At 36.0% G+C, this 13,210-nt stretch overlaps 1 protein-coding gene across 4 annotated transcripts in view; it reads right to left on the bottom strand.

The window, feature by feature from the left end:
* ZZZ3 (zinc finger ZZ-type containing 3) overlaps nt 1-8,892 on the bottom strand; it is a 109,098-nt gene extending 100,206 nt beyond the window's left edge. The window contains exons 1-2 of one of the 4 annotated variants that reach the window (XM_077120569.1): nt 8,132-8,511; nt 4,291-4,344 (exon numbers count right to left, since the gene is read on the bottom strand). The gene's annotated coding sequence lies outside the window, so the exon portion shown is untranslated. Of the gene's footprint in view, nt 1-4,290; nt 4,345-8,131; nt 8,512-8,778 lie in introns of those variants that run through there. The other 3 variants (XM_077120568.1, XM_077120570.1, XM_077120571.1) reach the window with 3 other exon arrangements.
* Between the last annotated feature and the right edge of the window lie 4,318 nt (nt 8,893-13,210).

Below are 13,210 nucleotides of genomic sequence, written 5' to 3'. Positions count from 1 at the left end.
TGTTGAAGAGTGCTTTGAAAACTATGGCTTTTTTCTTTCTTTGCTTCGAATATATATTACACGATTTTAAAAAAGTAAAAAAATATGTTCTCCTTAACATACATGTCCTCACTAATGTCCATGCGCAACTTCTTGCATTATCATTAACTTTCAGTAAATGCACTATAGTGCCAATCTTAATAGCTGAAGAAAGAAGGTATTGTAACCCTATAACTTGAGCCCTAGAAATGCTAATTAGTACTTTTTATTCAACATATTAGAGGCATATGATATAAAGTTGTACATTACAGTTTAAAAAAGGAAATCTCTTAAGCACATATCCTAAATTGTTGATCTCAGAAGTTAATTTCTCCAATTCCACAAAATCTACCAGTTATTTTTCTCTTTATTAACTTTAACACTGTACTTTTAAGTACTGTTTCATATTTTGTCTCAGCTCAAGAAAGGATAAACTGCTTCATTCAATAATACTAAATTCTGGGGTATAGGAAAATAATTCAAATTTTAACTGACAAGAAAATGAATTATAAAACATTGTTTTGCACAGGACAAGCTTTATTATTCTCAATTTACTAAGTGCTCTTAAAAATACCCAAGGTGAAAATGTTCTAGAGTTTTTTGACTATGGTAATGAATCCACAATGAATGCACAACTCTATGAATATACTAGAATACACTTCAAATGTATTATATAGTGACTATATCTCAATAAAACAGCTTTAAATAAAATCAAAGAAAACACAATCTGCAGCAAAAGATATGAACTATGCCATAAAAATTATCTTAAAAAACAGACTAGTATTTTTTAGGTATGGAATAAAAATAAACATTTAAGATATAAACATTTAAAATGCAAAAAGCAGAACATAACAAATCAGTAGGAAAATAAAGGATTATTTAATAAACAGAGTTGACACAACTAACAATTTGGAATTTAGCTTCTCATTTCACATAAATGCCAAATGTGGCAAAAGTTAAATTTATTTAAATGTAACTTAGCAAAACTAAAAAGAAACAAACAAAAAACTATTAAATCAGTATTGTTACTTTATTATGTTTTAGGAGAAAGGGGACTTTATAAGATCAGAAGTAGAAAAAGTAATACTATTACATTATTATAAATGTACATTATAATATTATGTGTTATATAATACATTATTATAAAAGTAATATTGCATTTCTGGAGGAGGAACTTCATAAGATCAGGAATAGAACAAAATTAAAAGATCAAGAGATTACATTATTTTTAAAATTCTGTTTATCTTAAACATTCACAAGAGAAATATATTTAAGTATAAAAAAAGTATAATGTTTCACCTCAGCAGTATCAAAGAGATACAATGTTTTATATCCTCTTCAATTAATAATTTGTATAAATAATATTTAATGTTGATGCAGTATAGAACCACAGCCACTCCAATGGGAATATAAATTGACCCTTTTGAATAAATACTGTGGGAATGTCTTAAGAGCTTTTAAAATATTCCTAAAAGTCAATATAGACAATACACTTGGAGGTAATACTATTCAGAGAAAACATTTTATAGATAAATATGTTCTTTCATGATCATTTTTCTTTCTTTAATTTATTTTTTTCTTTCTTTTTTCTTCATAATTATTTTTATGCAAAAACTTAGAACGAGGGAATAATACGATACATCTACTACATACAACATTACACTACCATTTATAATGATGGCTATGAAGAATCCTAAGAATGGGAAAGTGTAAAATAACATTATGTAAAAATACAGGCATGAACTTAAATATATGGTTTAATCTAAAAGTGTATTAAGAATATATTTTTAAATTACAGAACATATCAAAATGTTAATAATGGGTATATTAATTAGCAAAATCAATAAACACACAAACACACACTTTATACTTACTTGAGTCAAATACTACCTACCATCACTCAATGAGAGCACAAGGTTTAAATTAACATATTGAAAGAGACTGAGAAAGCAAAGCAGCAAAAAAATCCACTACAAAATGAAATATTTTTGAAGTAAAAACCTAAAATTGTGAAATTGCAACCCATGTCAATGTCTGAAATATGTTCTACAGTTAATTGTGGTGCTGGGCTTCAAAATTTATACCTTTTTTGTATACAAGTTATTTTTTCATAAAAAAAAGTCGATTGTGATGATGAAAAAATATTTAAGCCCTCTAGCCTCCTATATTCTGGAGCAGCTAGAAGGAAAAACATGAGAGGATCATATGGTAGCTTATGACAAACTCTGGGATCTGTCCTGTAAAACCACTGGTTGAAGAGTGCTTTGACATCTACTGCTTTTTTATTTCTTTGCTTTGTATGTGATACACTATATAATAAAAAAAAGTTAAAAAAAAAATGAAACTTTTTTCATCTCAGGATATTCACCTGGGCTAAGGATAAACTCAACATCAGTCTTCAAGACTACAGAACTGAATCATATGGGCGGATCATTTATTGATTCTAATGACCCATTTTGAAAATGCCTTCACTAGCAAATCTGCAGTCTTTTATTAAACAACTGGTCGTTTATTACTGATATCACATATTAAAGTTTTAATAAAGCCTTGTTTGGGTGGTTATCCCTTGCGAAAAGCCTTGTTTGGGAGTTAATATCTTGAAAAATAAAATAAATAGGTAAATAAAAGAAATAAAATAAAATGCAGGAAATTCTAAAAACAATAGCACCATTTTAATTTGGCATCATCAGTTAAGGAGTCCTTAATATTCCAGAAAACTGGAACTTACGGCATTAACAAATGTTTAAAAATGTTTTTACTTTTATAACAATCTTCAATTTCCTACTTTCTTAAACATAGCATGTAGTATAGATTTCATTTATAATTAAGGTCATCACATGTCAGAGCAAGTACTGTACTGTACTGCAATATTGTAATTCCCTCATGAGTTAAGGATTATAGGAATGTGAGTCTCTATATAATGGCCCTAAAAATACTATTCTTCTGTTCTTAATGTACTTTTTAATAGTTCTTTTTTCCTTGAAATAAGTGATTTTTCAGCTGTCTGTATCTAACTCCAAAGGCTGGCACTTCTGTGGACTCTTAACTTGGGGGCTATAAAAGCACATAACTCACCCTGCTGGGGGCTTTAAAATCTGAAATAATTCACTCCAGTAACAGCAGATTCTGAATAAAGGCCATAAGTTCATTGTACATCGTTACAGTTATTTTAAAGACTCAGAGTCCTTTTCACGTCCCAAGACTTGCTATGTTCCGAATGGCTCAGATCACCAGCACTCAATAAACATTAGCTGAATTACTGACTCTTATTTATAAGTACAATGGAATTTTTTAAAAAAAAATAGTAGCAATAGTAACTGAATGGTTTGATTAATCACAAGGTGATATAATACGACCTCATTTCATGTGAACTCAACACATGCAAATTCAGGTAAGGCAATTAGTAATCAAAAAACATAAAGGCAGAGAGAGAAAATTAAGATTTTTAAAAATTATTTCTATGATTACTTTTTAAAAACTGATTGTTACTAAACTGTTTAACTGCCTTATTTATAAAAAAAGTGTGATAGATATGTTCATATAAGAAATACTTGTTAAATAAAGGCGTTAACTATTATGCATAATTTTCAACTTATGCCAAGGGTCTTGGAACAAACTGGTTATGTAAAACAAGGTTCTACTGTATTCTCTTTAGGGAAGCCTACTCAATTCACTTGTCTCTAAGACAAAAAATTACCTACATAAATTAAAAACAACAGGTAAAAAGAAAAAATAAAGAAATAAGGTCAAATTCAAATAAAATAAAGTCTATACTGCTATGATTTTAGAAGTCAAGGCTCAGATGTGGGGACATATTTACTCATAATATTTTATAAAATATAACTACAGTGAGTATTAACAATATTAACTAGAGAAATTGCACTACAGTATACACCACCTCTATATTAAACACTACTTTAAAAATCAGTTTTTGTTCCTGCAAATATTCCTCATTGATAACTGCAAACTGAATTTTGACATGAAATGAGACTTCTTTTTTTTTAAAGAACCTGCACCATACACATTTCTCTCAACTAAAAATCTATATCACTTATATTTTTGGTCAAGTAATTTATTGCAATCACTCTTAGACACTGATTCTGGAAAAGGTAAAGAAAATTTGTATTCTTGATATAATTAATATTTAGCATAAGTACTGCATGGTATAATTTATAAAGTTTTAAGACTTTGGAAATTAGCACTGTGTGTGTCAAACCTTATGAAAAAGTACAAGTGAGGACAAATCAATATTGTACTATCACTGGCACTAACTTCTTCTGATTGCTGAAGTTCATCAGCTCACACAGATCACTTCTATGACAGTAACTGAAAATAAAAAAAATAAAACTTCTTAGTCATTTAAGTTTTCCTCAAATGGGCACAAATCACATAAGTTACACTTCTCCTCTTCCTTGGATTTCTCAGTATATTTTTACCAAATACTTCAAATGAGTTATAACAGTCCATAAAAGACTGGTAATTCCCAAGACCCACTACCCCAAAAACAGTTATAAAACATAGTTTAAAAAATAACAAACACTTGAAGATGATTGTATAATGATACAGCTTTCACAATGTGACTGCGTGATTGTGAAAACCTTGCATCTGATGCTCCTTTTATCTATCTTATCAACAGACGAGTAAAACAAACAGAATAAAAATAATAGGGAGAACAAATGTTAAAATAAATTTAGTAGACTGAAATGCTAGTGATCAATGAAAGGGATGGGTAAGGGGTATCGTATGTATGAATTTTTTTTCTGTTGTCTTTTCTTTTCCTGAATTGATGCAAATGTTCTAAGAAATGATCATGATGATGAATATGCAACTATGTGATGATATTGTGAATTACTGATTATATATGTAGAACAGAATGATCATATGTTAAGAATGTGTTTGTTGCTGTATTTTTTAAAAATTAAAGAATCAATTTAAAAAATGAAAAAAATTATAAACTATTGCTTAGATTTACTAAAGGTCCAATTACAGCTAAACTTTATAGATCCCTTTGCAAACCTATTCTGGAAGTGTGACCTTCATCATTTCCTACTACTTCTACAACAACAATAATAACGATGATCATTCAACAAGTTTTTTAACAAAAGTTTTACAAAAAATATGACCCAGCAAATCCACATCTAATATACCTAAAAGAACTGAAAACAAAAACTTACATCTGTACACCAATGTTTAAAGTTTTATTCATAATAGCTAAAAGGTGGAAATAATTCAGGTGTCCATCAACAAATGAATGGAAAAACAAAATACCAACAAAAATTGGTATACACATACAGTGGGATATTATTCAGTTGTAAAAAAAGAAACAAAGTTCTGACAGTTTCTGTTTTGAATTATGAAAGTTTTAGTATTGGATGGTGGTGATGGTAGTACAACATTTTAAACTTAATACCACTAAAGCGAGCATTTAAATATGGGAAATTTTGTGTCATATATATGTTACCACAATTTTTAAAAAAGTTATTTAGTGAAAGGGCTTTATCTAAGTAAAGAATTCACCAAATTTCAATTAATTATCAACTGAAGTTGCTGACTGTTGTAACTGGTGATATCAAGCAATTTGGGAGATGGAACGCATAACTGTCTGAAACAATTACTGATACTCATATACTGATTTCAAAATTGTAGTCAACTTACCTTCCCACCATCATGAACCTACCTATTCTTGGACCCATGACTTTTTGCTTCATTCCATAAACCTACATTCCTCTCTTTTCTCTGCAATGTCTCCAAACCCATTCCCACACACACCCAAATCTCCTTTTCCTCTTACCCACAACACAGCTCTCAACACTCACTTCTATTTCTCAACATTCCTACCTGTACTATTACAATAGACAAACTATTCATAAACAGCAGACACCTTTTTTATATGACAGGTCTGATAAATGATACTCCTGGCAAGTGTTGGAAAAAATACAAAAAATGACAATCACAAAATGACAGAGCTGCTTAGTAACTTATGAGTGTATGTACATTTATCTGCATTACCTACTGATATATGTGCCAGTCTCCAGTTGAATTCACTAATTTGTATAGTTATAACTATTACTACTTTGAGCTGATAAACTTTAAAGTTCTGGAAAACCCTGATACACATATTTGAGTTACATTTCAGAAGATGTAAGTAATACGTAAATACAAAGGTAAATATATAAAATACATAGTAAACATAAAATATAAACTCAAACAAAAATATTTATTAATAAATTCTGTTTTGCATGAAGCTACCAATATTAACTCAAATTTTGTTATGGTCTGAAAACATCATATTCATTTGTGCAATTTCACTTGGTTCTTTTATTTTTTAGGTATTTATTAGTACTGTAAATGTGGTTTGTCTTGATTCTTGAAAACAAATGTATAAGGATACAACTTTTACAATGTGACCATGTAATTGTGAAAACCTTGTGTTTGATGCTCCTTTTATCCAGGGAATGGACAGATGAGTAAAAAAAATGGATAAATAAATAAAAGGGGAAAAAGGGGATAAAATAAACTGGGTAGACTGAAATACTAGTGGTCAATGAGAGGGAGGGGTGAGGGGTACGGGATGTATGAGTTTTTTCTTTTTATTTCTTTTTCTAGAGTGATACAGATGTTCTAAAATATTATCATGGTGTTGGATACACAACTATGTGATGATACCATAAGCCACTGACTGTACACCACATATGGACTATATGTGAGTATGAAGATTTGTCAACCTTTTTTTTTTTAAAAAAAAAGTGGCTTGAAAGACACAAGCTGCTGCCATCACTTAACTCAAAAGTAATAATGCTATCACTTGGTATATTTCCACAAGGCTATACCACAAAAAAAATCTGTACAAACAAAAATGTGCCTTTCATCTAAGCAAGTATGCATACATGAGTCCAGAAAATAAGCATATACCATTAAATACAAATTTGAACAGATACACCCCATTTTTACTGGATACTAATGTGGTGGTATATAACAAAATAACTCCCTCCATCTCCTCTTCTTTCATTAGAAAAGAAAAAAAAGAGGACACTAAAACACTGAATAATATCTAGAATGATAAACAGCAACCGCTAAACTGGCTACTTACGGAAAAAAATTAAAAGTGAGAAAGGAAACTTGGTGCTAGAATGTAACAGGGAGCTTTTTACTCTATAGAGGCAAAAATTACGTTTTATACTTTTTAAAAATTATGAATGGATTACCTAGTTGCCTCTAGCTTTGTAATTAACCCCCACTCCTAATAAGAAATAAAATCCAAACCTTGCTCAAGAATATGCAAAAAAGGTATAATGTAATTTCATTTTTATAAGACAGTGGAGAGAAAGAAACTTAAATATCAACCTCACTTAAGGAATCAATGAACTCAATACCCAAGTTTATGAAGACAAGTAATTTTGTTTCTATTTAAAAGTTGGAGAAAAAACATTTCGCTATTACTTAAATACGCACCCTAAAATAACTATCCCCTAAACATCAAAGATGACAACCTCAATAACAGTAATCAAAACCCTACCGACAGTTACAAGTTAACAGGCACATACAAAAAGATTAAAAGAAAGATTTTTATTCTGACATCAGGTACTGTCGGAGAGATAAATGATCCCTCCAAATACTGCCAAAAGTTGTCGTAAATACAAAGTTACCAGGGAAGTTTCAATGACCAAATAAATGGGAATAAATGATGGCCAGAGAAAAGAGGTGGAAAGCGCCTGCTTTAGACGTTCTAGAATGGGGTGGACAAAGGTGCTGCAGGAAAAAAAGCACAGAACGTTCACAGGTCTACAATACTTTAGAAAAAGGCAACAAGGGGGAAAACTGACAGGAACGTTTGAAAGCAAGAGGAATGATATGCAGTGCAATCGTCACGAACGCGCAAGCAGGGCTCTGAACTTGCAGTGTGTGGGACGGAGGTGGAACAATCACAAGGGGGAAGGAACCCAGGCTGAGGGGGGATACGCTTCTGCAGGTGGCGAAGAGCCCGCTGTGGGGTGGGGAGGACTGTGTGGCCTCAATGGGGTCACTGTACCCCCTTCAAGACTAGAGAAAGCTGACACAGCACGTCTACCAGCACCAGGAGGCACTCGCCCCCGGCCTCTCCCTAACGACTTGCCTTGTAGAAAGAGTTGCGGGTCCCAGGCCCCCGGAACCCAAGGCTCCGCCATCCAGGACAACTGCTTCTGCCAACAAGGTCCCGCGAGAATCGAGGACTCTCGCGATACAATTCTACTAGCATCTCGCGAGTTTCTTCTAAAGCCAACATGGCGGTTCAGAAAAATTAGTATTTTGGAACTTAAAAGTGCTTAATTAGCAGACTGGAGATAATGTAGGATACAGAGAGAGCAGGAAGTCTCATGCTAAAAAGGATCTCTCTTATCCCATTCCTCTAAGCAAGAAGAAAAACAGCAAACGATTCTAACCGCTTCCAATGACTACGGTTATAGTAAACTAATCATCTGCTTCAGCCTGCTCCCCGGCCTGTCACGTGGAAACAGATTCTCGGAGTGCCTGTCACGTGGGCCGGGACAGAGAGCGCGCGCGCCCGTCACCCTCAAGAGCCCTCCCCGCCCCCCTTCGCCCATGCACACGTGCGCGCGCACCCCCGCCCCACGTGGGGGCTTCGCCATCACCGCCGCCGACTCCTCTAGCCCACCCCCTCCTCGTACTCAGTCCCAAATCGGGTCCCAGAGCCGATCCCCTTCCCCTTCGTTCCCCTCCCCCACATTTGGCCCTCGCCACGTGCCCCGAGCGCCTGCTCACCTTTCGCGCGGGGCTGGGCGCCGCAAGTCAGTCGAAGAGGCGCCGCCGCGGTGGCCGCTCTCCACCCCCGCGACGGCACTTGCTACGGTGGCCGCCGCCGCAGGAAGCTCGACAGCGGCGCCGCGGCGCTTCCAGGTGGGTCCCCGCCTCCCGCTCCTGCCACTTCCCGCAGCACCAGCGGCTCCTTCCGGTCCCCTCCTCTCTCTTCTTCGTTGGGACGGGCGAGCCACGGCAGCTGCATGCGCGCTCACTACACCGCCTGCTGGTAACCGAGGCCCGTGCAGCGCCCGGGCTCGCGGGCGGGGGGCTGCGGGTGCCCGCCCCTGCAACCCGCGGTCGCCTCCGGGCGAGGGTCCATCTTCTGAGGACAGGCTCCAGTCCATCCCTGGCGACAGGTTGGTTGGGCCCTACCCAGGCAGGAAACACGTGCCCATAGCTTCACTATTAGAAATCCGCTTCATCTTGTCCTTTGTGGCCTCTCCACAGTATTTATAAACTCTAGCTCCTTTAGCAGTGTGGTCTCAGGCTAGAAAAAGATGTCCGAATGTATATTATGTACGTTCCCGCCTATCTCAGCCGCTTACTCACGCCTCTGGCTTTCCAGCTGTTCCTACCGCACGCAGGTTCGATCCACTAAAGGCCTTTGTGCTTGCTGTTCCCTCTGGCTGGAATATTTCCCCTAGATTTCTTTTAACTCCTTCGATGCACATTTCGGTCCCTGGTCCAAAGGTCCACATCACAGGGCTACCCAAAAGAGCACGAACCCCATTACTCTTGCTCCCTTTAGCCTGCTTTTATTTTTTCCTAAGTTATCACTTCCAGGCCTTATTTACTTGTCGGTCTTCTCGCCACCAAGAATATAAGAACCTTAAAGACTGGGACTTTGTTACTTTTGCTCATTGTTATATATCCCCAGGGCTCAAATCGCGATTTGCACAAAACGGTGCCCAATAAATACTCTCAACAAATGTATCACTCAACCATATTGAGCATGCAGGAAAATCAAGTCCAACACACTAATGAAGATAAACACTTCCTTTGGGTTAATAGTACCTTAGAAAACTTCACCATTCCTGAGCTGTGGAAAAGCTGAACTAAACCTTTCTACCTAGTCTATAATTGGAGATTATGTTAAAAAAAAAAAAATACCAAATCCAGTGCTGGAAGCCTTTAACTAGAGCTTTTCTGCAACGTCAAGTACTGCTTCATTGTCTTTTGTTTTCCTTTTCATGTCTTTGGAAATTGTTTTTTCAGGCAAATGGATATGTCTTTTGTTGTTAATAAAAGTTATTAAACAATTGAAATGGTTTTTTGTATTTGTTTTAGTTGAGAGTTCAACTCAAAGTAACATTACAAACATTTCAAAACATACATTATTGTAGGGTTCAACAAGCCTTAATTAAACCTTAGTGCCAGGCCCTTTACAAAGACTGGAGATACAAAACAAGGTTTCCCCAACTTGCTCTATATGCTTGTAAAGCCAGTTTCTATGTATAATAACTGTAACAGCCAACTTTCATTAAATGCTATGTGCTTTTTACATATTATCCTATTTTTGGCTCCCAGCAATCTTAGGAGATAGATTCTATTTGTGGTGAGCACCGAGATCTACTGCTCAGATCCCTCTTCAGGGAGGAAGTTCTTAATTCCCCAGTTGTCATGTGGACAACAGCTAGCATCAGCTATCAGCCTCCTTCTGGCATTACCCAATGCCACACACCTTCTCAGGAAGGTCACATCCAATGACTGATCAAGGATTAAAAAATCCCAGCCCTCTCATTTCAATTTGGGACAATTTTGATGGATAATCCCATCTCCAGGATATCCTGTAAGATCAGCTGAAGCATCCCATTGACACTGCAGCTTGACTTCTTTTACCTGGTTGATGATCTCAGGAGCATACCATTATAAATCTCTTGCACAATAATCATCTAAAATTCTGCTTCCAGGGAACCCAATCTGTGACACTGTTTTTCTGATTTTTGTGATTGAGAAAAATCCTATTTTTCTAATGATAAAATTCATGATGTTCTGGTGAGAAAACAGCCTTAAAAAGGTTAACTTGCCAAATTTAAAATGCAAAAGGATCTATATAGAGATAAATACAGTATTGTGGAAGTGGTGTTGTGAATGGCTTTATAATAGAGGGTTGGCATTTGAGTTAAAATATGGGTTTGCAGAGGAAAAAATGACTATTCCCAGCTAAAGGAACTCTGAATGACAGTGTGTTAATATCAGGGAGAAACTATAAGCAGAAGCTCACAGGTCATGTTAAGGATTTTGAGGTTCACAAAAAAAGGGTACCTATTGAGGGGTATTAGGCATAGGCAATGACGTGATCTGATTTACATTTTTTAAAAGATCCTCTCAGGCTGCATTATGGAGAATGAATATGAGAGCAAGAAAATGGAGGTACAAAGATGAGTTAATGAACTATTACAGGTAATCAAGTGAAAGATGATGGTGGCTGAGACCAGGATGGCAAAAGAGAAAAAAATGGAAGGATATATCCGGAGGCAGATTTAGAATTGGTGACTGGTTTGACGTCAAAGTGAGGGAGAAAGAAATGATAAAAATAATCGTCAGGTTATGGATTAAGCAACCAGGACAATACATTGTGCACTGTGCATGACTGTCCAGGACAATGTTGCATACCTAGCATCATTGGCCTGCTACCTTACTAAATGCCATTTGCAGGCCCCAATCATTGGGACAACCAAATAGCCCCACGTATTTCCAAAACACCCCTTAGAAACACTGACTCCAAAATGAGAAATGCTAACAGTTTTAATATGTCCAGTTCAGAGGCATGTGAGCATTGAAAAAGGGGGGAAGAAAGAGGAACAAAAGATAAGGCAAAATTATTTCTGGATTTCGAGAGGCTGATATTTAGAGATAAAAACAAAGCCCGGTGGGCCACAGTGGCTCAACAGGCAGAGTTCTCACCTGCCATGCCAGAAACTGGGGTTTGATTCCCAGTGCCTGCCCACGCAGAAAAAAAAAAAAAAAAAGAATGAATTACTTGGGTAAAAGTAATTCAGAACACAGGGGTAAGGAAGACAGTGTCAGTATTTCAGAACAACATACTCTTTGAGATCAAAGGAAGAAAGGTTCATTTGGTCTGGAACTGAAATTTTCTTAGCACATAAATCTAACTCAAATTATCTGTAAAGCTCATTTGAACAACTGAAACCAGGGAGCCCAGAGTAAGAAAGAGATCCTTTAATCTTGTATATATTATTGTAATGCCTGGATATATCCTAGAATATATTAATCAAATAATCAAAAAGTATTGACAAAGTCCCTTGAAGGATCAAAGAAAGAATATGGCACTGTTAAACCTTACCATCAGGGAATCCCCTGATACTGTGTCAAACTTCAGGGACACCCAAATCCGTAGGCCATGTCCTGGATCCTGAGGCTTACTCTTGGGAAGCTTATGCAGGTAGCAGAGAAGCTTACACTATCTATAGCATGCCTAATGGTTACTTCTGGAGAACCTCTTTTGTTGCTCAGATATGGCCTCTCTCTAAGCCCAACTTTGCAAGTGAAATCATTGCCCTCCCCCTACATGGGACATGACATCCAGGGGTGAAGGTCTTCCTGGCGATGTGGGAGATGACTCCCAGGGATGAATCTGGCGCTGGCACCATGGGGTCAACAATTCCATCCTGACCAAAAGGAGGAAAAGAAGTGTAACTAATAAAGTATCAGTGGTAGAGTTCAAATAGCATTGACAGGCTACTCTGGAGGTTGTTCTTACACAAGCTTCCGTTAGACATTGCTCCCTATCATAACCTGTCAAACCCCAACCGAGACCATTCCAACCAATTCTAAAGAACACCTAGGGCAATATATAAAATTCCACAAGGATTCTATCTTTGTTATGTCATTCCATTTCTTACTTCCTACAGGTGTTAAAATTCAAATTCATAAAAAATGATGAATTGATGGCTTAGGTCATTGTCAAGGATATAATTTATAACAAGTACAAAAATGGGGGGGAGGTAGAGGAACAGTGTATGTTGATGCTGTTGAAGATAAATTGTTATCAAATCAAATTTTATTGTTTCATATCATATCAAGTATGTATAGATCCAGGATAAGTTTTAACCCCATGATAACCACAAAGGAAATACATGAAAAATATATTCAGCAAATAATGAGAAGGGACTCAAAACATTACAATGCAAAAGTAAATAAATATGAAAGTAAGCGTTAATGAAACAATTCAGGGTCAGAAAAGGTCACCTTTTCTTTTTGCAAAATGGCAAAAGAAAGTACTGAACAATTAATAGTTACTTTAAATGTAAATGGTTAAACTCTCCCATTAATAGGCAGAGATTGACAGAATAGACTAAAAAAACAAACAAACATGACCCAACTATTTGCTGTTTAGAAGAAACTCACTTAAATTCAAAGACATAAGTAG

This window comes from Tamandua tetradactyla, chromosome 11 (genome assembly GCF_023851605.1).
Source record: "Tamandua tetradactyla isolate mTamTet1 chromosome 11, mTamTet1.pri, whole genome shotgun sequence".
Classification (NCBI taxonomy): domain Eukaryota; kingdom Metazoa; phylum Chordata; class Mammalia; order Pilosa; family Myrmecophagidae; genus Tamandua; species Tamandua tetradactyla.
The sequence above is the reverse complement of the archived record's forward strand: the minus strand, read 5'-3'. Positions and strand labels throughout refer to the sequence as shown.